Source organism: Bidens hawaiensis, unplaced genomic scaffold, assembly GCF_021521415.1.
Source record: "Bidens hawaiensis isolate Kalapana, Puna unplaced genomic scaffold, B.hawaiensis_p1.1 tig00008796_1, whole genome shotgun sequence".
NCBI classification, from domain to species: Eukaryota; Viridiplantae; Streptophyta; class Magnoliopsida; order Asterales; family Asteraceae; genus Bidens; species Bidens hawaiensis.
The window spans coordinates 711,797-738,993 of NW_027491634.1; the positions used below are offsets into that span (position 1 = coordinate 711,797).

The window sequence follows — 27,197 nt, forward strand, 5'->3', positions numbered from 1 at the left end:
AGCCATTTAATTTGATAAAATATAGGTTTATTTTTAAATTTTAATCATATAATTTTATAATTGTATTTGTTTTAAGTATCTAGTACATCACACGGGTTCTAAAGCTAGTTATACTAACAATCAATATTTCTCTCATATTTTCAATTAAATAATACTTTTTATACCTTTATTATTATAGTTTTCTCTCTTCTTACTCATAACCAATTCAACAAATATTAAAAAGTAAATGATGGCAAACAAAGTTTCCCAATTTTATAAAGAATTACTAAATTTTCTCTCTTATATGCACAATCACTCAAAACCCTATCATATAATTTGCAAAGCTTTCTGAAAATTTAGGGGATAAGGATGAGAGAATGTCATTAAGAGCATTCTCAACCCATTCCCTACACTATATTCATATATATCATATCATTACACTAAAAATCATTGTTTTTTCTCTCTCATTTTAATTAAATAATACTTTTTATACCTTTATTATTATAATTTCTCTTTTCTCCACTCACAACCACTTTTAGAAAATATTAAAAAATTATACGGTATGAATAGTGAATCCCCAAATTTAACTTTCCCCTATGACATTTTCTCTCTCCTCTACTCACAACCACTTAGGGGGGTGGGGGTGGTTCACAAGCCATCACTTGCTCCCACCAATCAAGGTGTACCACCTCACCCCACCACTTTCCATCACTAGTGATGGAATTTTGGTGGGGGTGGTGGTGTGATGAATTTTTTTTTTTTACAATAAATACTAAAACAAGGTTAAATTAAATAAAAAATAAAACAAGATTAAATAAATATTACAAAAATAAATAAATTAAAAAAACCGACAAAAAAAAACCTACGGCGCTTCCCAACCCCACTTCTCGCATAGCTCGCGTTTGCGTTGAAGTAGGATCGATCTAAAGGGTTTGTTAAGATGTTCGCGCGGTTGTACGATGAATGTTAAATCGGCGTTTTTTTGGTTTTCATTCAAATGGTTGATATACGCCTCGTCACGTTTTAATTTTGAAGTAAGAGCTAGTTGCTTTCGCTCCTTCGTCTCGACCATTTCCGTCAACTTAGCCGACTTGTATTCGTTGAAGTCCTCGGCCACCGTTTCCTTTCCTAATCTTGACGATTCCCCACTTTTCTTGCGATGCGGCCGTGTGGGTGTGTCTTCGTCGGGATCGTCTCCGGGTTGATCGTTCAAGTTCATGTTCGGCATGTTGCTTGACAAGCCGTCGGTAGACGTTGTGTAGTTCCCGGAATCGGAAGTTTTTGATCTTTTTGAAGAAGATCCTTTTTTCCTTGGAGCCGTCGGTCCGTCCATGTCGACCATGGGAACCGGTTCCCACTTCGGGTGGTGTCTCGCAATCTCCCACGCATCCAAGTAGGGAAAAGATTTATATCGAAAAATCTTGGTATAATTGCTCAAGGCGTTCTTTATGATAGTCACCTCGCTCGCTCCGCTTTGTGGATCTCGGCTCTACAAAACATTTCGAAAAATATATATATATCAAAATTTTAAAAATAAAGTAATAAATTATAAAAAAAAATTAACTAATAAATTTAAAAAATAATTACCAATTGGATGTAGCAAGCATTAAATTTTGACATTTTTTATTCAAATCTCCCCACTTGGAAGTCATTTTATCCATGTTTCGATCGGTTGCACCGGGAAGTTTTTCGAAATGTGCAATCACACGTCTCCATAACATATCTCGTTTTTGTTGGTTTCCGTGTTTTTTTGGTTCGGAGGCGTGTAAATAAGCCTTGGTCAAGGCGACCTCCTCCGCGGACGACCAAGGTCTACGGACGATGGCATCCTCCTCCGCGGGCTCCTCCGCGGATTCATCTTCATTGTCGTCTTCATCCACATCGTCGTCTACATCACGAAAAGCACGTGCAAATTGATGTATAACATTGTTATCCTCTAAAGGATCGACGGACGTTTGTGACGGTTGAGATTGAAACGTTTCAAAATGATTATTTTGAAATATTTGGCTAGAAAAAGGTGAAATAAACGGTTGGTTTTGATACGGTGTTGATGAAAACGGTGAATTAAATGTTTGAGATTGAAATGGTTGGTTTTGGAACGGTTGTGGTTGAAAAGGTTGTTGTTGAAAAGGTTGTTGTTGGAATGATTAGGTTGTGTCGGGTTCATCTTGTATTCGGAATCTCGCCGGCTCACCAAGATTTTGTCGAACCTTTGGTCGGGATTGGGTTTTCTTTGAACCCGAGCCACGTTTCTTTGAACCCTCCATTTGTGTGAAGTTAGAATGTTGTTTGTAGTAGAGGATTTGAGTTAGATTTGAGTTGGATTTGAAGATGGATTTGATTATATTTATATAGGTTAATTAAGGTTTTTTTTTATTTTTTATATTGCAACGGTAACAAGCTTCCAACGGTTGAATTGATTTGCGTGATGGCCATCACGGCCGGCCCCCCATCCCTCGTGATGGGAGGACCGGCGGCGGTGTTCCACAAGCCATCACAAGTGATGGGAGGTCCATAACGGACCACCCCGTCTCCCCTTATAACCATACCATATAATTTACAAATCTCCTTCACAAAAATATAGGGAATGAGCTGAGAATGCTCTAAGAGAGTAGAGAGAGAACTGAAGGAGTGTTAGAAAATTCAAGATATTAATATGGAACAATCATAAATTTTGGAGGATATGATATATGAGTTCATGTTCCAAATTTTGCATTCTTCGTTAGCAAATTCCACAATCTTCGTTGTTAATATACATTCTCGATATACTTTATTGTTTGTATAGTTTCTGTCGGGGGTCGATTATTAGGAGATGGAGATATATAGAGATAAAAGTATGCACGACAACTCCTAAGGTCATATATAAATTGAATCAATACCTAACTGACATTTGCAAATCATCACATGAGGTATTTCAGACGTTAAAAAAATGAGGTGTTTCTAAGGTAGTTGTGGATGAATGCAAAGGTATGTGCCTCATTTAGAAACGTATTAGCTAGCTGTGGATGAATACAATCGAGTACCACCCACCAAAAGCGTCCATGCCAAGAGAGTGTGCTAAATAATGATACATATAATTTTAACAAAGGTAATCGCATACTTCATAAGATTATGTAAGGTGTAATTCTTTGAAATCAATTTCAATAGTGGCATTATCATATATTATGACTTTGTTATAGTGATCCAACCGTCACCTTAATTTTGTCACATAATTTGGCAAATGAGAGAGAAAATAAACAAGAATGAACCACTTGTTAAGGTTTGTGTTCAATCCTCGTTCGCAATACCAATTTGTTTTAGCAACATTATTTCGAACACGTTATCTTACAAAGTCCCACATTAAAATTAAGCTGTAGACTCGAAGCTCTTCTTAGTCAGGCATGGTAGAAAATCTTCTCTCAAAAAGAGACAGACCAGAGATGACAGAGGAAGGTATTCGGTTCAAAAAAGATACGGCAGTCAGAACAGCTTCAGTCCAAAATTGACTACAAGTAGTATATAGCTACAATAAGTTGTAAAGTATTATAGCATATAATCAAAATAATTATTATTTAAGTTACATAGTAAGATTTTGAAGTAACTGAAGCGTGTACGAATTATCATTAATGATAAACTTCATTACATGTGTCCCTTACAAGTAAATCATGTCTATTGAAATTTATAGATGCCAATCAAGATTTAACACTACATAAAGGATCCCCACCGCCTTGATATCTCTGATGGTTACATAACACTTATCTCTATTGTCCTGATGTGATTGCAAAATGGCGGCCCTTAAATTTAATGCTTCTCAAATGTGGTATGTTAATACCTTGGCTGGGTGGCCGCTAAAGCTCTTGCCTTTAGGGTGAAGACCATGGTTCAAATTCTTAGAATGAGCTTGAGAGTAGATTGATCTATTGAAGTGATTTAGAAGTAGAAAGTAGATAGGTACGTGAGTTATCGTTTTAAAAAAAATATATATAAATTTTTCCCAAATTGACCTATTGTTCTATATATTTTGATTAACTTTCTATTAAATAAACACTTATGGTTTACAAAACTAACCATTAAAATTAATTAGACAACTTTTATCAACACTAATGCATGTTGAGCTGCAAAGAAAATGAAGTCAACAAAAGAAACACAGGTTCCAACTGGATTCTGATGGGTATTTTTATATGGGCTAGTGATCGAAGTCTTGAATCCAGCGGGGTTGAATGTTGAGATCTGCAAGTGTAAGGGCACTAAGAGAATCGTGTGGCGAAGGTTAGAAGAGAGAGATGCTCTAATCTCATCAAAGAGTCATCATCGCATTCATCAAGGTTTCTTCATGCATAGAATGTATGAACACAAAGTATATGGCTAAAGAGGGTGGAATTGGAATGTTTTACCATTTGATGAAACCTCCTATTTATAGGCGGAGCAATACGATGATGAAGGTTGGTCCACATGTCAGGGACATAATGGGTTGTCCTCTCCATAGCCGTCAAAGTGGAGATCGTGGATGTCGTCTTGCGTGGGGCCCACCTTTTAATACTATTGTCTCTTTTGTGTATCTACAATGGTGGTCCCGCACGTACTGTTAGTGAGGTGGTTTTGCCCTGTTGGTGCATTAGCCCGCACAATTCTAACGCCTACATTGGTCCAGACTTGTACCTTCACTCACGCGGTGTTGTGGGCGTGTTCACCCAAGGGTGTGCGCTCTACTAAAGAGTTCTTTTTTGGCATGTTCTTCTTATAGTATTCTAGTTATTCTCTCACTTGGATTTGGGTCTGACCCGATGCCGAGAACATATCCCTTCATAACCAGTTAAACATATGATTCGCTTCATTTGATTTTGATAATTTATGTAAATTTAGATTTATAAATTTATTTATATCTTATATATACACCTATAATGTTTTCACATAAAATATGTAACCATCTAAAATGATTCTATCTCTAGTATCTAACCATAAAATATAAACGCATACGTATATGTAACGATATAGAACTTCATTTTTACAAAACAAAGTTTACATATTATTTCATATCAAATTGTTTGGTAGTGGCTTACGTATATTTTGGTCTTTTAATAAAGGGCTAAAATTATCATTTCTAAAGAGTTTACGCTCACTCATTTCAAGGACTGAAGAGGTAGGTCCCAGCAGAGCCCAGTTGGACCCGCAGGACTCACCTTGAAGAGAGACGTCTGCGCAGAAACCAACTGGATCCGCAGGACCCACCATGCTCAGAGACGTGACGTCCTTACGCGCAGTACGCAAGCTGTTCCCGCAGGAAATGCCTCCCAATGGTGAAGTACTCCGCCTGTTCCCGCAGCTGCGGATACAAGCCATCAGGGAAGGCCACCCGCGCAGCAAGGCTACACGCACAAGGCACTTAGCTCTCAATAATTCAGTTGTCACCTGAAGGAATGAGCAAAGCCGGGAACAATCCCGCACAAAGGCGGGAGGGGGAATACTCCCGCCCAAATAAGCCAGTCCGTACGATACGGGAAGATCTTTTGTATTGTACCTGACGAGGTATGGGCAAAAGATCTGACCAGAGATACGACAGCTCATTGACAACAGTATGGCGAGCAGCATGCTCTTGTACTGTATGTCACTATTAGCCGCTGCCTACTCACCAACTCCTGTCATACCACGTGCACAGCCGGCAGTTGGTGGAAAAGGAATAGTACACAGCAGGCCTGGTCACTGTCAGCCGCTGCCTACCCACCAACTACCAGCATGGCACGTGCGTAGGCCACAGTTGGTAGAACAGGAATACTATTCAGCCGGCTATACCTTCTTGGAAACCTACCTTCGGCTATAAATACCCCAAATGGTATGATCATCTCATCTTATCATATACTATCTTGTATCTTACATATTATACCTGATATCTGCTCTAGCAATCTCTTAATATATACTTATATTCAAGAGCAATCTAGTCTGATTCTCACGCCGGAGGGTGGTCACAAGGAGGAACCCCACCCCCCTTCTCAGTGACGAGCTCACGGTGTCTGTTTTGCAGGTTATCAGAAGAACCATCTTTGCTGGGTCTAACCCCTCGTGGGAAACATCTATCTAACCCCCAGATTATCCGTAATCTGCCCGGGGTCGATTAGTGTTTCTTCATTGGCGCCATCCGTGCATAAAAGCTAGAACTTCATTTCTTTTCGGTTTTTTCAAACTTCTGGAAAGATGGTTAAAGAAATTCCGGTAACCACAACCCCAGCTACTGGGGGGAATACCGGCGACTACACAGTTTTTACGAACACTACCCCGGTTACTCAAGCCGGGGCAAGTGCAGTAAATTTACGAACACTACCCCAGTTACCCAAGCTGGGGCAAGTGCAGTAAATAAACGCTCACTGGGATTCACCGATACCCAGTTAGGGAGACAAAGAACGAGGCTCCCCCGCCAAACGCTCGATGAAGTCAAAGCGTGGGCGGAAGCACGTCAAAAAGAATTCCAAGCTGAGTTGGATGAACGCTTACGTTCACTCCAACAACCTGAGGAATTCGAAGAATACTTTGACGATGATTCGGAGGAATCCGATAGTGACGCAAACCCTCGTCATAGGGCGAAAGGGAAGCGTAAGGAAACGGACTCCTAGCCGAGAAGGCGTTTTGGATAAACCTTCAAACCAAAAAACGCTGGTGGAAACCCACGTGACTTCTCCAAAACATTCAGACCAACTGTAGCAAATGCGGGAACGTCCAAATTTGCAAGGGACATTGCGGAAGCAATCGCCCCGAAAAGTGCCAAACAGATGTCCAACATCGGCACTTACGATGGTATATCTGATCCAGACGATCATTTAAACAGATTCATAGCGGGGGCAACCGTCAGTAATTGGACGGAACCTACGTGGTGTTACATGTTCCAAATGACGCTTGTTGGGGCAGCTAGAGTGTGGTTCGATCGTCTACCGGTCAACCACATCTACGACTGGGCAGACTTCCAACAGAAGTTTAGCCAACACTTCAGCCAACAAAGAAAGTATACCGAAGAGCAATGGACAATCCTCAAGTGCATTCGAGAGGAAGATGAATCTTTGCCAGACTTCATCACTCGCTTCAACTCAAAGAAGCTAAGTTTGGGTAATATTAGCGAAGATCTTGTTCGCGCTGCTTTCATCCAGGGCGCGAAAGACCCAGAGCTCATCCGCACCTTAACGGGTAAAGATGGCATGCCATCCACATGGGATGCCATCATGACAGCAGCTAAACGCTTCGCGGAAACGGAGAAGCAACTGGGTAGAGATCTCCCCCAGAGCACAAACCTCTACACCCAGAAAATTAGAGAAGACAACGTCCTTACCGCCCGACTAAACAAAAAGCGGAAGCTAGGCATTTGGCAGTCAAGGGTAAACTTTGACACCTCATCTGGCTTGCAACATCGGTTAGGCGGAAGGGATAACGTACAGTCGAACCAGAACTCCAGATGGACGCCACTCACCAAAAGCGTCACCGAGATATTCGCCACTGAGGAGCTCCCATGGCCAAAGGCTCCAATAATCCGACATCGTCACAATGCTGATCGGAGCAAATACTGTGACTTTCACAGGACAAAAGGCCACAACACTGAAGAATGCACAGACGTAAAGGACATGGTCGAAGCATTTGTCAGAGATGGGACGCTCGCGCACCTCGTGGCGCAATGAACGCTGAGCAGGCTGATGCGTGTAGAACCCCAGTTGGGGAAAACACGAATAAAATTACAGCTTCAATGTTGGAGACTACATACTGCGTAAACAACGAGATCCCGAACCAGGTGCATATCGGCTCGATGGCACTCCCATCCCAACAACATGGAAGGGAGCTCAATTACATAGTTTGCATGTAGATCAATTCCAAATTTGTAAAGGCCCAGAGCCACTTCTAATGGAAATGATTCTCCTTAGAACATCGACGCTGATGATTTTACATTTATACTTATGAACTTTCCACACGGATATGCCGGTCTTCACCGCATACATAAGTGTGAAAGTCGTTGCGTGGGGAAGGCGGCAAAACCCGCATAAACCCAAAAAACGAAAACCTTCACGCGGGTCAGTTAAGGGTAAAGTTCAGTCATCCCACTAAATGAAAGTGCCGGTCTATCCGCACGAATCATGATAGAGGAAACTGAACACTAACCTATTAACAACCGCGCGTCGAATGGTTAATTTACTCAACACTGATATGCCGGTTTTCACCGCATAATTACGTGGAAAGTCGTTGCGTGGGGAAGGCGGCAAAACCCGCATAAACCCAAAAAACGGCAAACCTTCACGCAGGTCAGTCATAGGTAAACTTTGGTCATCCAACTAAATGAAAGTGCCGGTCCTAACCGCACAAATCATAGAGGAAACCGAACCTATTGACAACCGCGCGTCGAACGGTTAACTTATTAAAAATACTTAGAAAATTTCTAACAGAAGGATGAGGAAAACCTCCACGCAGGTTAGATGTAGGTAAAGTTTAGCCATCCTATTAAGTGCAAGTGACGGTCCTACCCGCACAATCACGAAAGAGGAAGCAAAACTTCAACCTATTATCTACCACGTTCAAAGGTTAACTTATTCTAAACAGTTAGAAAATTTCTAAAAAGATGAGTAAAACCTCCACGCAGGTCAGATATAGGTAAAGTTTAGCCATCCTACTAAGTGCAAGTGACGGTCCTACCCGCACAATCACGAAGGAGGAAGCAAAACTTCAACCTATTATCTACCACGTTCAAAGGTTAACTTATTCTAAACACTTGGAAAATTGCTAATTTAAACTAAAGTATGCATGAGCAAGTCATAACGTTTATAAAGCAATTAATCCAGTGAAAGTAGCGGTCTTACCCGCACAAAGATTTATATTTCATAATATTCATTACAAGAATGGCCGGGTAACTACCCGCCTACAAGAATATAAATCTATACAAGCTAAACCTATCTTAACAGTGGGAAGGGATCTTCAGGATCAAGCTTCAGGACCACTTCCACTTGGACCAGCACCATCAGTAGAGCGTGGCGGTTCAAGGAAAGCTTTAAGGATAGCTAGCCCATCATCAGCAGCAGCAACTTCGTTCACCTTCTTCACCACCGGATGCGGGAAGGCGGCATACTGATTCACTGCTTGGTCATAAACAGCTTCAGTATCCACATCATACAAAGGGAAGTTGGAAGGCGGGATGCCTTTCTCAACGAACCCTAGACCAAGCAGGAAGCCGGCCTTTTCCCCATCCTCATGAGAAGCGTTGAGGGCTGCGCTCATGGCATCGTCGTATGATGTGTCCGTGAAGACTCGATGCACAACCTACAAAAAAAAATATTCAAGTATCAAAACCTTTTTCTATTTACAAAGAAAAGCGTGAAGACATTATGAAGCTAAGCTTACCTGAGACAACGCTTCTCGAAGAAGCCATTCCTTGGCAACCAGAGCCTCTTGGAAGGCAGCTTGAGCTTGGTTACGGGCGCGTTCGGCTTCACTTTTGTTGAGGTTGGCAAGCAACACTTCCTTTGCAGCAGCCTCTTCAACGCCCTTTAGCTTCCGCTCAGTATGGTCAAGCACCCCCCTCTGGTCCAAGATCTCTTAGAGCTTCTTGGCGCCTTCCATCGCCAAGGCATCATGAGCCTGTTGGAGCGCCTCTAGTTTGGCTTTAAGCTCCTCATTCTCGAGGCGTAAAGGCTCAGCAACAGCTTCAGCCTTGGTGGCCCTCTCGGTTGCGTTCCGCGCAGTTTCCTTAGCCAGCCGAAGCTGTTCGTTAACAGCTTGGGCAGCCTTGGAACGGGCCTCGAGCCGGGCCTGAACTTCAACCTCGAGGGCCTTGAAGGCCTTCTCCTTTTCCGCAGCCACTGCGGTAAGCCTCCTATTCTCCTCCCGGACAGCCAGCGCCTGAGCTACTTCTTGGATGCGAGCTGCTTTTAACTTGTCGTTTTCACGACAAAGCAGCTCGACGCGCGGCTGCATCCGGGCCAGGAGAACCCGAAGCTCATTGGTTAGCCTACCCTCCTGGTAGCTAGCCATGGCTTCCCCCAACGCACCACTGGGAGCTGCGTGACGAGCCCAATCCACGCACTCCACAAGCGTGCGAAGGGTTGTTCCTCGGCGGATGTTCCATCGTGGAACATACACTTCATTGGAATCCGACACTGCAAAAAACAAAAAGCAGTTAAAAAAAAAAGGCCAAAAGAACCCTACGCACCTGTAGGGTCGACAACAGGCCGATAGCCGCCAAACCCATCACCTGAACCCAAGGGAAATCCATCCAAGAGGTCAGGTAGATGGGAAGGAGGCAGAGGTTGGCGAGAAGCCCCGAGCATACCTGAAGGATCGGCTGTAGCTGCCGACGTCGGAGGCATGGAGGCCGCCGCGGTAGAAACCAACGGAGGTTAACTCACAACCGTGGTCGCCGCTGCGGAATGCGCAGAAAAAGTAACCGCCGGCTCAGTGAAAGACTCAGTAAATATGGCACTGACAGCCGGCGGTGATGTCATCACAGTTGGAACAGTTGGCTCAACGGGATGAGCAACTGAACCAACTGAAGCAGGCGCAGCCGCCTGGGTCGTCGCCTCAGGTAGGCTGACCAAGCCTACCGTCATGGGTCCGGAGGTATCCCTCCCCGCTCCACCCTGGAATGCGGTAGCATCCACGCCTGCACAAAGAAGATAAGTATTAATGATGGAAAGTTACGAAGTTAAAAATAAAGGAAGTTTGTACTTACGGGTTTTCTTAAGCCTAAAAGTGCGGACAGGCGGGGACGAACCCGATGGAGCCGGCCTCTTTACGCCGCTCACCGTCGTCATCCTGGGCTCTCCGGAGGTGACAGTCGCAGCCTCCGGATCAGTGGTCCTATCACCACCCGGGTTCCCCGCCACCTCCTCGCTCTCGGTCTCTGAATCAGACCGAGGCACCGGATCGGCAGTGGAGGCCACCTTCGCCTTTCCCTTCCCGCCGGCAGCCTTCTTCTTCCGCACCAACGGAGGACCATCTGCGGATTCCTCATCAGAACACAAGATTAGAGGAATTCCAGCAGAGGTTTCAGCATTGAGGGGTCGAGGGTTGAATAACGCCTTACCTGGCCGCCTGGCGCTCAGGATCTCGTGGCCTGGCGGGTAGACCTCCACGAACCGATCCGCCGTCTGTTCAAGGATGGGCAACTCGTTCTCATCTAGATCACGAGTACCCATCCGAGCGGGACTATCAGCCTCCCGCAGATACAGGAGCGACTGCAAGTCGTTCCCCTCTGAAATAAAAGTAAAACAGTTAGAAGACAAACCTATATAAACAAAGAAGACAGAGCATACCGTAAGGAACAGAGTTCAAACCGTATTCAAGGACGATCGGGATCTTTTGCGCCTCCGCATCCTTCCACACCCGGCTCATCCCGAGCATCACCATCCCGGACTCCGCAAACCGGTAAACCGGAGATTGGACTCGGGAAATCTTTGAAAACCATTCCGCCTCCTGGTAGTTGGAGGCGTGAAGGCTGGGGAGAGCTTGCCCATTCTTGAACTTCATGGCAAGGGGGATGGCGCGAGCGGAGATATAAAAGAACTCCCGCTTCCATGAACGAAGACTGCGCTCGGTTGCGCAAATCTTCAAACCCTTGATCCAGGTTATCAGAGTATACTACCCCTGGATGCACCTCCAAGAGTAGAAGGTCATCAGACGGTCGACGAAGGGCTCAACGCCCAGAATCCGGCACACCCACTCGAAGTGGCGAATCTTTGCGATCGCCATCGGGTGTACCTCGGTCAAGTGTACACCGTGCCTCTCCAGAACACGGTACACAAACTTCGTCAAGGGGAACCTAAGATTCCCATAGACAAAGAATGCGGCATATACCCCGATCTTGCCTCTGGGGGCATCATACACCGTCTGATGAGGTTCAGGAAACTCAGGCTCGAAAGACTCGAGCATGAACTTCCTGACGATGTACTGATATAGATCGACAGGCAGAGCACACTGGCACTCGCCAGCAGTACTCTTGTCATCGGCGTACACCCCAGCCTCCTGGGCTGTAGCTTCAAGATCGTGAGAAGACATCTTGCAGGTATGAAAGAAGAGAACGATTTCAAGAGTGCTCAGCTGAAAAGGTGAGTATTCGCCAGAAATCGTTTTGAAGATGAAGAGAAAAGTGAAAGTGTGGATTACAAAGGACCCTCTCCCCCTTTATATACTAATCGCAATTAATGCGATGAATTTAATGCGGAAGAGAGAGAACTCGCAGGTGCAATGAAACTATGACATGTGGCAAAACGCAAGCTGGCAACAGCTGTTGAAAGGACGCGTGCCATTAATTTCGCGGCCACGCGCCCAAAAAATCGCGCCCACGCGCCTGAAAAAACGTCTGGAATGAATATGTACTGTCACGTCACCATAACTTCCTGCACGTCCTGACACAGTCAGAAGAAACCGTCGCACGACGTTTCAACAGTTTGGACTGTTCTTATCCTTTCACCAACTCTTCGAATTTCAAAAATTCAAAAAGATTCAAAAGTAAGCGGGAAAATACCCCTTACCTTGGCAACCAAGTAACTGTAAGACAGGTGCGAGTACAGTGTTAAGGCAAAACCCTTCACATACTTAGCACCTGCAGGGAATTGAAGACAAGAACACCTCGGCGACCAAGTAACTATAAGACGGGTGCGGGTACAGTGTTAAGGCAAAACCCTTCACATACTTAGCACCCGCAGGGAATTGACGCCAGGAATACCTTGGCAACCAAGTAACTATAAGACGGGTGCGGGTACAGTGTCAAGGCAAAACCCTTCACATACTTAGTACCCGCAGGGAATTGACGCCAGGAATACCTTGGAAGTAAAGTAACCGTAAGACGAGTGCGGGTACAGTGTCAAGGCAAAACCCTTCACATACCTAGCGCTCCGCAGGGAATTGAAACCAAGAAGGATCTTCTGGGCAATGCTTGCGGAAACGGGAATAACATCCCCGCATAGCGGGAACGCCGAGAACTACATTGTTGGAAGCTCCAAGATGGAATTGGTGGTTTTAACATAATTGATCACTATGTTCAAAACTACCAAAACCTCATGGAGAATCCACACAAGTGGGACTCAACACTCCTGACTTGCGAGGAGGTTACAGACCTACCCGCATCATACCCAAAGATCAAGCAGGAAAGTCGGGAATTTCTGCAAGTGACATAAGAACTTCCGCGGGAAGAATCCCCATGGAAAACCTTAAAACTAAACCCTTTTCAAAACCCTTTGCTTAAGTCCAAAAGTTCACCTCACTTTATTAAACATTCATGAGAAGAACATTGGACTGGGGGGACTTGAAGAGGTAGGTCCCAGCAGAGCCCAGTTGGACCCGCAGGACTCACCTTGAAGAGAGACGTCTGCGCAGAAACCAACTGGATCCGCAGGACCCACCATGCTCAGAGACGTGACGTCCTTACGCGCAGTACGCAAGCTGTTCCCGCAGGAAATGCCTCCCAATGGTGAAGTACTCCGCCTGTTCCCGCAGCTGCGGATACAAGCCATCAGGGAAGGCCACCCGCGCAGCAAGGCTACACGCACAAGGCACTTAGCTCTCAATAATTCAGTTGTCACCTGAAGGAATGAGCAAAGCCGGGAACAATCCCGCACAAAGGCGGGAGGGGGAATACTCCCGCCCAAATAAGCCAGTCCGTACGATACGGGAAGATCTTTTGTATTGTACCTGACGAGGTATGGGCAAAAGATCTGACCAGAGATACGACAGCTCATTGACAACAGTATGGCGAGCAGCATGCTCTTGTACTGTATGTCACTATTAGCCGCTACCTACTCACCAACTCCTGTCATACCACGTGCATAGCCGGCAGTTGGTGGAAAAGGAATAGTACACAGCAGGCCTGGTCACTGTCAGCCGCTGCCTACCCACCAACTACCAGCATGGCACGTGCGTAGGCCACAGTTGGTAGAACAGGAATACTATTCAGTCGGCTATACCTTCTTGGAAACCTACCTTCGGCTATAAATACCCCAAATGGTATGATCATCTCATCTTATCATATACTATCTTGTATCTTACATATTATACCTGATATCTGCTCTAGCAATCTCATAATATATACTTATATTCAAGAGCAATCTAGTCTGATTCTCACGCCGGAGGGTGGTCACAAGGAGGAACCCCCCCCCCTTCTCAGTGACGAGCTCACGGTGTCTGTTTTGCAGGTTATCAGAAGAACCATCTTTGCCGGGTCTAACCCCTCGTGGGAAACATCTATCTAACCCCCAGATTATCCGTAATCTGCCCGGGGTCGATTAGTGTTTCTTCAAGGACCAAAAGTTTCACCGTTGAGTAACAATGGGGCATAAAGGGCTAACTATTTGGGACTATATATATGAGCTTTTGATTTGCACTTCAATTACTTGGTTAAGTTGATGGTCACAAGCGAAGTGAAAACTTCTTACCTTTCTGCCTTTACAATTAAAGGGTTAATTATTTGGGAGCAAACGTACTTTGAATGAGAAGAATGGTCCCTCGAATGTGGCATGTTAAAGGTTTAAACGAAGAAGATGAATGCTCATGGTCGTTTGGACCATACACCCAACCTAAGCTCTAGCCTTAGGCCGTCTTAAAATTAAGGCCTCCATTTAAATAAATAAAGACATTTGTATATATTGATATTAGATTTAGCAAATAAATGAATAATAATTGATATGGGTCCAGTCGTTGAAAGCTTGAAAATTGAACGCAACTGTTATATTAACGTTTAATTATTCCCAATGCAGATATTATCTATAGAATTCGGTTAACTATTCTTGTAATTGTTGATCTGTAGAACGTAGCCTTTTGAAATTACCAATGATTAATAATTACTTAGGCTCTACAATGTCACACGAAAGACTAAACGGTTTCACTATTTTGTCAATTGAAAAAGATTTTTCTAAAGAACTTGATTATAAATATTTAATTAAATAATTTGCATCAAATAAAGCAAGAAATATTAATTTTATTAAAAGATATTTTTACACACCATATTACTTTTAAAAACAATTAACTTCGCCAAATATAAACTTTTTGTGTATTATTGCCGGTCTCAAGCTCGAGTAAAGAAAGACGGTTTTTATTAACTAGTTTTATCGTGCTTGTGCCAAACATGCTAATATTATCTTTCTATATCGTTTATGATCATCATGCGCGTATTATGTGCAATGCGTTTATCGCTTTATGGTTGGTACATAAAACATCGAAGTGGAAGGGTCCAATAGGAAGTACTCGCGCCGCCTATATCATGCCCCGGTTGGACTAAATGGTGGTTATCAGTCCCCCGGGTCCGTGACTTTGATCAGGAGAGTGTGGCTTTATTTACATACTTGTTATTGTTTACGTTATGATTGGTATATTGCATGGGACATGTGCATCGAGCAATCAGCCAAGCAGATTATTGTGATAAGTGTGAGAAATCCATTCAGCCAATCAAAATTTTAGTTTTTTTATTTTGTTTTATTTAAATATGGGAATAGTATAGTAAATGGATAAACGTAATATATATAGAAACTACTTAATTATTTACATGTTTATATATTAACATAATGTTTGACCTATAATTATTTAATTATTAATATAATATTAACCATATCCAGAAATCATAACCATATCCTATTAAAGATAATCACCCCTCAGTTCTTATTGTTATCCACATCAAACACAATCAAATCTTTAATTCAAACACAGTCATCCTACATCAAGAATCGTACAAATTCTCCGATCGATTGTATTGAACTCGATCTTCATTCACCACCATTTATCATCAAAGAATGTCTTCACTAAACCTATTTTTAGGCGCTGATTGACATGGTAAGTATTTGAATTCCATAATCAGTTTTTCATTCAATTTAGGTTTTTGTATCCTAATTAATTCAAATATTTACAATTACTTATAATCACGGTGAACATAATAAACCATGATTTCAGTATTTCATCTTTCTGATTTTTTGTTTCCTTATTCCTTTTTTAGCATGATATTATATCAATTCCATGATTTGTTGAGTATCATTAGTTTTATGAACGTGATTTGAATTTTTTTTGTGAAGGATCAAAACTAATAATTTGTACATGTTCTGTATAAACCAACCATTACCTTCATTACACATTATTACCTGCATTATACAGTTTTTTAAATTTCTTTTGAAGCAATGGATAACCCTTCAACCTCTCATCAGTCTTTGTCCATGAGTCAGTCAACATCTCATTGTGAAGGTTTTATCGTTGGTTAATTCAATTTTGAACTTAGTATCTGTTTTGAAAGTATGTGTAGGTTAGTGATAAACACGTGTGTAGGCTATTATAATGTTCTTGTTTGCTTATGGTTTTGTACAAGTAACTGTTTATGTTTTATATTAAGTGTAGGTGTGATGTTAATGTTTATGTTGTTATAGTATGTGTAGGTTAGTGATATACACCTGTGTAGGCTATTATAATGTTTATGTTTGCTTATGGTTTCTATAGCCAACTGTTGTTGTTTATATACTGAGTGTAGGTGTGACGTTATTGTTTATGGTTTTATAGTGTGTAGATTAGTGGCATAGCAGTGTGTAGGTTGTTATAATGTCCTTGTTTGGTTATGGTTTTTTGTATGTAACAGTTCATGTTTAAGAGTATGTGTAGATGTGATGTTATGGTTTATGTTTTTATAGTATGTGTAGGTTAATTATATACGCGTGCGTAGGTTATTATAATGTCTTTGTTTGCGTATGGGGTTGTGTAAACTGATGATGTGTCATAATAATGTGTAGGTGCGTGGTTATTCGTGTGTAGGTTATCTAAACGTCCTTGTATCCTTAAGGGTTTGTGTAGGTTGTTGACGTTTTGTGGTATGTTTAGGTTATTATTGATGTTTCTGAATTAGATGCATGTTATTGACTACTTGTGTTTTTATTCCGTAGGAATCAAACCAAAATTATAAATTAAGTTATGTCTTTAGATATTTTATTTTGTTTTATGTTTTTGTTTTACATTCTCAACAGCATCTACGGTTCTTAGCAATACCATACAATGTTCGCCTGTTGTTAACAATGCATCCATCGGCGACACAAGCTCGCAGCAAGATATTAGTAGCGAACGTAAGAACGGGACTCAAAAGTTTTTTACCATAATAAACACATATTGCACCGAAAATCTACAAATAGTTTTGTATACCGAAACTACATAGCATTCATATACCACATATTGCACCAGAAACCTACATAATTGCAACTTTGTACAAAATCACATCGTCTTGAACTGATTGTTTTCCTCTCCCAACTACTTTTGTGTTATCCCCAACATTACCTCTACTTTTTTTAGCACGCTCGCTACTAGAGTCATTTGCATTAACTTTGGAGGTTTCACCTTCTACACCTGCAGCAATATGTCAATCGTTAGCGTATGTGCAGGCAACTTTTTAAAATGTTTTATCGATCCTACAGTTTTGCTTAGTCTCCAAATTGTAACCTACACTTTATTTTCTCATGCAACATTTAACACATGCATCAGGAACCTTTTCCTCACTAGTATCCTACATTCTATATACATGCACCAACTAGAAAACATACCTTAACTTTTCACTAAAAAACACTACCATACATACACAAAAGATGCACAAACTATCGCACAAACTTGTACATGAATTTCTTACACCCTTAACTACCTTCCCCTGGTTGGTCGTCTAACACTTTCTTAGCTACACTACCCACTAAAATTAATAAAACCAAGTAAACATAACAAAACCAAATACACACAAAAATTGTTAAAATAACTTCAGAAAAGAATACCTTTTCTTCTCTTGCCAACAGGTTTGCTACTCGAAACATTTTTAGCAACATCAGCTTTCTGACCATCAACGCCTGCATCGGTTTAAAGAAATTTAACCTACAATTCGAAAACTAGTTGCCACAACAAAGAAACAGGCAACATAAACTAACGAATAAATTTAGTCAACACAAACATCGTTAATAATTCCTACGCACCACTATTTAGCCGTTAGTATACAACTTTTACGACACACCACAAGTACTACCATACTTGAGTAATCCACACTAACTAACACAGTCCCACACATAGTGTATCATTAACCATCATACACACACGAACAACAAATGGTAAGGTTTTAACATTATTCAGATATAGCATATAGATATTACAGTATCCACGTACTCATCCTGCAAATCCTACATATATATTGAAGACTGTCAAACACCAGACAGGACATTTTAATAATTCCGACCTACACAAAACATACTATACGTTGAGAAATGTTATGACTAATACCTACACAAACATGACTTATACCTACATAAAACATACTACACAATTAAAACCAATTTCCGCTGAGAAATGCTATGGCTTATACCTATACAAACATGACTACACTATCATTGTCATTCGCCTACACTACTCACAAACATCATAGAAACGCCAAATTTTTAACTTACCTCCACTTTGTGAACCATCTCTTGTCTCGGCATCCACATCGACAGGATCGTCAGGAAGATTGGTAAAATTTGAGAAAGAGGTTTTCAATGCTATCCTTTCACTACTCCTTGCTGCACCATACAAGAAAAAAGGTTACACACTGTATAAATGATTTAGTTGTCTATTGTCAACACAGCAACCAAAATACCACCAGATATTTACCCTTTTCCAATGCAAGTTTAGCCTTCATTTTTGAGGTACCTACATACACATCAACAACAGATACATTAATCTGGAGTCCGAAACAATCAGTTGCTAAAAACTATTATTCGAATTACCTACATACACCTCAACTCAAATAGATCAGCAGACAAATACATATTCGAATTTCAGTACATGCGAAGTACCAACCTACACCTACATTCCACTCACAACAACTGAAGGAACGGACAAATACATACTCCTCAGTTTGGAAGAATTTAAGTAACTACGAGGTACCAACCTACACCTAAATTCCTATCACAACCACATAAGGAACAGACAAATACATATTCCTCAGTTTGGAAGACTTTCAGTAACTTCGAAGTGCCTACCTACACCTACATTCCTAACACAACCTCTTACGAACCAATCTATAAAAGAACTAAATCGAACAACCAACAGCATTCATACAACAATTACCGACTACCCTACATTTACTTCCAACACGCATACAGGTAACAACGACTATCAACAAAACCACACTGACTACAAATCCAACATCAAACCGCAAACTTTAATCTGCGGTCAACAAAACACAACGACGGTCAACTAAAACACACTGCAAAATAAAAACGACGCCCAATAAAAAACTAACCTTCTTTTGCATCCCTTGGCGGACGGTAAGAAAATCATTTAACCACCTACGCCTTCAACTCCGACGACCGTATGAAACCTAGCATTTTTTTATCAACCAAAATTACCCTTTTATAGATCGTCACTTACAGCTTCCATATCTATGACGGGAGATTCTTCAAAATCGCCTGACGATTTTCTAAGATACCAGCTTCAATTCAATTGTGTCAGATTCTTCAAAATCGCCGATGGTTATTGTTATATTTACTTACCGCTTTTGTGTCTCTTATTTGGGGAAATGCGGTTCTAATTGGCGGCGATGGAGGAAGTCAGAAGGTCAGCGCCATTTTCAATGCGTTCTACATACACGAAAATACTATTATACCCTTTTAATTAAAAACAACATTAAAACACTAACAGATTAATTACATAAATGTCACGACAGATATGGACCATTGATCCATCTTAACCAAGGACTAGTATTAACTTCTCATAATAGCTTGACTTCTCTCATGAACTATCTCCTATATATATGTGTATATATATGTATTTCAAACTTATAAAACCTCACCAACTTTATGTTGACAAATGTTATCATTTTCAACGTGCTACAATAAGTTGAATGATGACGTGCAAGGATCAAGAAAATTTATTGGCTTTAGGTTATATTTAAATGAATAACAGTTGTCTTGATTCGATGTAATGCTTTATTTTCGAAATATCTTGCCGTGTACTTACGAATTTATGAAAATTAAATAAATATATTGACGCTATTAATAGTGTTACGAGCTTTTGAGTGATCTATACGTTGCATCCGGGCGTATTTCGCTTAAAACCGGGGTGTTACAAATATAATTCAATAGTTCAATGCAAACTGCTCTTTTTTTTAAACCTTAATGGGCCTAAAGCCTTGCATAATGGGTCTCCATTTTCTTTCTGAACTAAAGCCCTAGCTTTTCCAAAAATCATTATGGGTCGGCCCTGTTGATTATGTTAGTTTATGAATTATGACTATATATTTCCAATAAAAAGATAGAACAGTGTGTCGCAAAACTACTTTTATTGATAAACTTTGTGTCTGATAATTGAATTGACGGGTTAAATTGAACCCAAACACGACCCTTGTATTATTTAGTATCATGCCATGACAAAGGATGAGCAAAAAGGGGGTACCGGTACCGATTTGGTACCGTCACCGAATCGGCACCAAGTTTTGAGTTCGGTACAGCCATTTCTCAAAAATTGCCTTCAATATCCTTACCATGCCGGTACCAAACCGAGCATTTCTTCGGTACCGGTACCAAGAATTTATGACTGTGTTTCCAATAAAAAGATTGAATAGTGTGTCGCAAAACTACTTTTATTGATGAACTTTGTGTCTGATAATTGATTGACGGGTTTAAGTGACCCGAACACGACTCATATATTATTTAATATCATGTCATGAGTCATGACAGACACATATAAATTGTGTTGTGTTTTAGTCGTGCTTTGGTCAACCAATGTTCATATGTAAATGTAAGTTATATAACTGACTTAAAAAGTTCCCAATGAGACATTCTAATGATTAAGTGGTGCGCCCGACAACTAAAAAGTTGAGAGTTCAAATATTGTAAGATGTAAGTTCTGAATTTATGTTTGAAGAGGTATGTACCCACCTCAACACCGAGCGAGGCGGGTCAACCCACAAGATACAGACAAGAGTCTTGAAAACAAGACATTATGAAGGCACAAAGCCAAAACCTATGCGCATGGCGCATATCACATATGCTCACGCATATCACATATGCTCATGCATTACATGCTCAGGCACCACAGATGCTCAGGCACCACAGATGCTCAGGCATCACACATGCTCACGCACATCACATCTGCGCGTGGCGCATCCGTGCGTGGCGCATATCACATGCTTGTGCATCACATCTGCGCATGAAACATCTGCGCGTGAGAATAAAGAGAAGACCTCGCGCATCCTCAGGATAGGCGCATATCACACATGCACATAATCAACCTCGTCCTTATCCAAATCAGGATTAGGGCAACCTTGATTGTGCACGTCAGACAACCTTCCAGAAGGTATCTTTTTAAGGAATAAGAATATGCTGATGTTGACAGCTGCCAGATGAAAGGTGGACAACTCAGCATAACTCATGTGCTACCACGTGATTATAACCAATGAAAAAGCACCAGGTGTCCCCAAGGACACGTGGCGCAAATCAATTGGAGGAGGCCAACAAAACCCTAATTGGGTCTCAGCCCAATCAGTGGAAACCCTAGCACTATAAATACAGCATCAACTCCACAAGGAGTTACACAATTACAGAACAATAACACACAGTTACAGCCAGTAACACACTCAATTACATCCAATCATATCCAATTACAAAGTATTCAGCTATTAAGCAATACTCTTCAGATTTCCTTACTCTCACATTATTATCTTCTCCTACAAATACTTATTCTCACGCCGGAGGGTTACCCCAAAGAGGACCCCTCTGTCCCTTTCTGAGGGGTAAGTTGACGGTGCTGTTCATTTTGTAGGTCGAAGAGCCCAGATCCAAGAGATCCATCGGTGAAGAAGTATAATCACACCCGAGGAAAGTAGATCGTCTACCAGTGAGTCGATCCACGTTTCTTCAATGTTAGTATTCAACTATGATCGACAACGGTTGTCGAACCTGCGTCGCCCTTCTTATCACCCTCTTCATCGTCCCAAATATATACTCCATGAATTATTCTCATAATATGTTCAGGTAGCTAATGCATGGTTTACTCTCATGCCCGCAAATTGTTTGTTGTTTTGCTTAACCCACACTTAATGCTTGATAAGTTGATATAATACTATTTTTTATATACGACTAGAAAATTGCGTAAGGCTTTCTTAGTGGTTTAACTTAAAACATTTTGTGATTGATGGGAATAAAGTTGTATCGAGCGTCATACCGAATTTGAGGAGCATGAAGTTTATGCAATTGACATTGTGGATAGCAAGGTGATTACTTATATATATAATGGGTATGTTTGGCAAAACTAGCTGGAAGCTGGTGACTGGTAGCTGGTAGTTGTAGCTGGTAGCTGAAAGCTGTAGCTTTTAGATATATTTAAGTGTTTGGCACATTAGCTGGAGCTTTTAACAAAATGTATAAATGACCAAAATTGGCATAACTAAAAAACAATAATATTAAATGTAATTATTTTGAAAGGTTATTTAAGTAATTAAAATACTAAAAGCTTGTAGCTAGGGGTGTTCATCGGATCGGATAACGGGTTATTCGGTTTATTCGGTTCGGATTGTTCGGATTTGAAAATTTTGGAACCCTATCCGAAATCCGATCTGATCCGAATTAGGGACATTCCTATCCGATCCGAATTGAATTCGGATGGATTCGGATCATCCGAAATTATCCGAATAATCCGTATAACAAATATACAAACTTAAGTTTTATTAAATAAACATACAAAACTGGAAAATAAAAATAAAACACTGCAAGAACAAGGAAGTTAAGTAGTTTGAGAGTATAACGACGAAGTGTTATAACGTTTTTGTCTATGATGTGTTAGGTTGATTGAAAGAATAATAAAGTTATAGTTATAAAGTTATTGTAAATGTTAATGGACTTGGGTATACACACTAATAACATGTTATATATTCGGATTATTCGGATATCAGAATAATCCGAAATATCCAAAATTGTTTGAAATCCAAATCCGATCCGAATCCGAATTAGTTATTCGGATATTCGGATCGATCCGATCCGAATATCCGTATAAGAATTCGAATCGGATTATTTGGGTTTCGGTTTCGGTTCGGATTTCGGTTTTTTTCGGATTTCGGATTTCTTGAACACCCCTGCTTGTAGCTCTTTCTAAAAGCTACTAGTTGGAGCTTTAAGCGTTAAGTTTTTTTTCATGACCTAAAAGCTTCAAACTCCTTCAACCAAACAAAGCTTTTAATTAAGTATGAGCTTTTTCTTAAAAGCTTGAAGCCCATAAAAACTCCTAAAAGCTCATTGCCAAACATACCCAATATCTAACTTTTAAGTATGAGTTTAAAGCTATTTGAAACGACTATATGCCACGACCCATGTTTGGTTCCCAGTTGGCCAAGTTGCCACCGACGACACAGACTGAAGATAGAGACATAAGAGGAGTGAGAAGATAGATTTGATATCGTTTTTTTGTGTGCTTTCAACAAAGATTTAGAAACACTAGTCAAAAGTAAACCTTGTTATATAGGGAAAATGACCAGTATTTTGACCATAACATTTCCAAATTTATCCATTTGTTTCAAAAAATCCTTAAAATAGTCATTTAAATCATAGCCGCCGATGTTTCTTCATCTGCCGTTGATGGAAGTGAAGATATTCCGATGAAACTCGTGGACCGACGGAACTGAAGATGGACCCGACCTAAGCGATTTACAATATGGCTTGATCACGTGGAGAAATAAGAAAGATTGAGATGGAGGTTTGTTACGGAGGTTTAGGGTTTGAGAGGTAGGAGATGAAGAATTTGCTAGATCCATTAAACGTTCCTTCGGATCTAACGGTTTTTAACAAGTTCCAACAGATCGACATAATACGTCGAATTCATTAAAAGTTATGTCAATTCCAATGGTTTGGATGGCTATTTTTGGGGGGGAGGGGGGTTGTGAAAGTGATGGCTATTTTAGGGTTCTAGTAGTCAATATGGTTATTTGGGTCAGCTTCTAATATAAACCAGGGAAGGCCTTGAGGAGGGGCAATGTGGGGGTCCGTGAGGGGGGGGGGGGGGGGCACGTTTTATCTAGAGGTACAAAAATATTTAAAAGTTCCAATATTATATCTTTTTTTTGGATACCCAAACACTTCTACTGTCGTAATAAACTCATTATAATACCATGATTTTGTTAATTGTTATGTTATTGTTATAACTTTAGTTGTCGTTTAAAAAAAATAGTGTATATTATTTACTTTGTTAAGATCTATGGGCTATATTTTTTCAAACTCGGCTGGGGCACATGAATTCTCGTGACTGTCACTATTATAAACTAATGTTATATGGTAACTTTTCCAATTAACAAGAAATAAAACATTCCAAGTAATAAATCTCTAACCCTTATTAAAAAGAATGTTTATCTAATCACATTCGTTTGTTTAAATAAATGAACCAAAAAGTTGTGATAATATTAGTTCATTTATTGAAGGAACAGAAATAATCGAACTTCATGTCGAATGGTTTACTGAATATTTCGTCCATTTATAGGTTTAGGTTTCTAATGCCTGATAGCATAGACTAACCACAATTTCTTATTATTCCCCCACTCTATGTTCGAGAAACCTCTTTTCTTCCACATGTCTAAACTTTGTAACTTCCTTTAAATTAGCTTCATCGAATCGGTTCAAGCATTATTATGTTGCCCTGGTTTTCCTTGATCTTCCTTTCTACTTGCTTCATTTGTTTCTGAGACCAGCCCAACAACCCTAAATACCGTCGACCAAATCCTTGACTTGCAATGCTTTTTCCGTTCCCTCTTATGTTTTGCTTCTTTAATAGTCATGGCTTCCCTTTTTTCCTCAAAAATCAAAGTTTAAGTGAAATCCTTCTTAGTTAAACCCAAACCGACATTCCGCTCTATATCACAACGATAATCACGAGATTAGAAACTTTACACGATGACACAATGTTTTACCTTGTTCAGGCAAAGACTTTGGATTCGCGCATAAAAGTTTCTTTCGATCAGAGAGGGTATCGTTGTATTGTTACGACTACTTGTGTATTATACCAACACCTTATATAAGAAAATTTAGAAAGAAATTTGATGTGGGACGAGGAAGTGAAGGCTGATTTCTTCCCTATTTATAGCTAATTTCAAGGTCGGTAGCATATCGCGACGGCCTTAAAATAAGGTCATCGCGTATCGCAATGAGACTTATAAGGTTGCTGAGTCAGCTCTAGATAGGCCATGTGGCAGGCAACGTGTCTCGTCAGTGTAAATCCACGCCGCGTATCGCGATGGGTTACCTAAGTGTCTGTCATGTAGCGCGATAGCCGAAAAAGTTTTCTGGATAATTACACGTCATCGCATATCACGATGAGAGTAATCTAAATCCGTTGCGTATCGCGATGGGAGGATATTTTAATTTTCAATAAAAAATACTAAGGCGGCCCTTAAGTGGCGATGCGAAGTGCAAAGTGCGCTATCAAAGCGCCACATTGCGCCCATCGCACTTCGCTCGTACGCGTCGGGTGCTTCGCACTCTCTGCTAGAACCACTGAGTGTGACTTGTCATACATGAATATCATCATATGAGCTCTCTTTCTTAAAAAGAGCTTACAAGTTTTATAATCTAGCGATGTGGGACAAAAACTCACATTATTATTTATAACAAGGTGGAAGCATTCCGTTTTCTTTCCTTCACCAATATGGGATGGAATTCACTTGTTTTATTTCTTCACTTTTCTTTTATTATTTATGGTTTGTTATACGTATTAATCTTGATTATGGAATATAATAAATCGTTTTATTCGTGTGTTGTCACAAAACATTCCTTCAGATCTGACGGTTTTTTAACGAATTCTGTCAGATCGACAGAATACGTCGGATTCAATTAAAGTTCTATTAGATCTGACGATTCTTTAACAAGTTTCATCAGATCGACGGTTCTTTAACGAGTTTCGTCAAACCAACATTATACGCCGAATTCATTAAAAGTTATGTTGGTTCCAACAATTTGGATGGCTATTTGGGGGGGGGGGGGGGGTGAAAGTGATGCCTATTTTAGGGATTCTAATGGTCAATATGATTATTTGGGTCAGCTTTCATTATAAACCAGGGAAGGCCTTGAGGAGGGGCAATGCGGGTGTTAGGTGTGTGTATGCGGTGTTGGTGGGGGGGGGGGGGGGAAGAGGGGGGCATTTAATCCAGGGGTACAAAAATTTTTAGATACCCAAACACTTAGAAGTCTACTGCCGTGATAAACTTATTCTAATACCATGATTTTGTTAATTGTTATGTTATTGCTATAACTTTAGTTGTCGTTTAAAAAATAATTAGTGTACATTATTTACTTTGTTAAGATCTATGGGCTATATTTTTTTGAGCTTGGTTGGGGAACATAAATTCTCGTGACCACCACTATTATAAACTAATATTATATAGTAGTTTTTTCAATTAACAAGAAATAAAACATTCCAGGTAATAAATGTCCAACCCTTATGTAATCACCTTCGTTTGTTTAAATAAATTAACCAAAAAGTTGTGATAATATTAGTTCATTTATTAAAGGAACAGAAATAATCAAACTTCATGCCGAATGGTTTACTAAACATTTGGTCCATTTATAGGTCTAGGCTTCTAATACCCGAAAACATAAGCTAACCACAATTTCTTCTTATTCCCCCACTCTATGTTCGAGAAACCTCTTTTCTTCCACATGTCTAAACTTTGTAACTTCCTTTAAATTAGCTTCAGCAAATCGGTTCAAGCATTATTATGTTGGCCCTAGTTTTCATTGATCTTCCTTTCTACTTGCTTCATTACATTTTGAGACCAGCTCAACAACCTTAAACACTGTCGAGTGTCGACCAAATCCTTGACTTGCAATGCCTTTCTCGTTCCCTTTATATATTGCTTCTTTAATAGTCATGTCTTCCCTTATTCCTCAAAACCTTAAGGTTCAAGTGAAGTCCTTCTTAGTTAAACCCGTACCCCAATTATTACTATATAACAAATAAGAAGTTTGGTGCCGCAAGTGCCCTATTGAGCCACTTGGCGGCATCGAAGTGGTCCATAAATTTTGTTTTTGATTTTTAGTTCAGTTACCGTAAGGAATGTAATGAAAACCGACCGAACGCCAATTTTTTTAGTTCCGGTATCATAACAAACATGACGGAAACCGACCGAATTCCTGTAGACTCGTCGCCTCAATGCCCGGGATCGACAACGCTCGGGTTTTACCAGCGCTCGAGTTTTACGACCGACACCACCACATTGGTCCACCTCAAATTTAATTTTTTTTTGCTTTATTTTTTGTTTTAATTATGGTACAATA

The 27,197-nt window shown here is 40.6% G+C and overlaps 1 pseudogene across 1 annotated transcript in view; it reads left to right on the top strand.

Annotated features, from left to right (window-relative positions):
* Positions 1-27,197, top strand: part of LOC143529989 (lysine histidine transporter-like 8) — a 132,141-nt pseudogene that overhangs the window by 53,544 nt on the left and 51,400 nt on the right. The window lies entirely within an intron of this gene.